We start from the raw sequence: 1,144 nt of genomic DNA, 5'->3' as shown, positions 1-1,144 counted from the left end.
ACTCAGTCCTGACAGAAGTCATGTCTGTTAGTAGACTGTTGTCCAGTGTACATTATACGGACCATATTACACTGGTCTTATGGCAGTTGCATTGGCTGCCAATTTGTTTCCAGCCAATTCAAAGTGGCTATAAAACCCTAAATGACTCAGGGCCAGGATTTCTAAAAGAGTGACTACATCCATATGAGCCTGCCAGTAATGTATTATCTTTCTCTGAGACCCTACTCTAAGTACTATGGCCATAATTTATTTTCTTCCTCTGAGAACCCACCACCAAATGAGACTCAGTTGGTGGGAACACAGGACAGGGCCTTTTCTGTGGTGGCATCCAATTCTGGAGCTTCCTCTCTAGGGGGATTAGACTACCTCCTTTATTGCTTGCCTGTTGGTGGGCAGTAAATCCTTTTTTTATTGCTTAGCATCCAATGACTGATATTTCCATTTTTTTCAGCAAACAATGACCACCCATTATGTATGAGACCTGTTAGATATCTCTCTGATGTCAACTCAAGCAAAAACTTTTATAAAGGTTTGTATTTTAGTATGATACACCACTGAAAATAAGAATAGCAAATTTTTGTGAACCGCCCAGAGAGCTTCGGCTATTGGGCGGTATAGAAATGAAATAAATAAACAAACAAACAAACAAATAAAATGCCACCATTGCATTAGTAGTGTTATAAAGTGATGGCTTGATGAGATGAATGCAATTTTAAACACACATGGTGGAGTCAAGAACAGAAAAACTTTCTGGAAAATGACTATTAATATTATAAAGGATATTACTGGATATGAAGTGACTTGCAAGCCAGAGATACTTCAGTTAGGTCGTCTTAACAATCAGTAAGAAAGGACTGGAACCGGAAAAAGAATGAGAATGAACACATAAAACCAATATCTGGGAGGATTTATATATTTTGGGTACAAGCTTCTATAACTCTGCCCTTTTCAAGGGCTGGGCTTGGGAATCATTAGGCAGGGACTGGAAAGATGTAAATATTTTGAAAAACCAGGAGACTTAAAAAAAACACCTAGACGTGCCTAACAGTGCTATCAACACAAGTAAGTGTTGAACAGGCATTTTTTAGTTTAAAATTCATATTGCCATCACAAAGATCCAGCATGAAGGATGCAGCCTCGGAGG

The sequence above is a fragment of the Heloderma suspectum genome, chromosome 4 (assembly GCF_057233095.1).
Source record: "Heloderma suspectum isolate Gila_16-S chromosome 4, 16-S_ref, whole genome shotgun sequence".
NCBI lineage: Eukaryota > Metazoa > Chordata > Lepidosauria > Squamata > Helodermatidae > Heloderma > Heloderma suspectum.
This window is presented reverse-complemented; position numbering follows the sequence as displayed.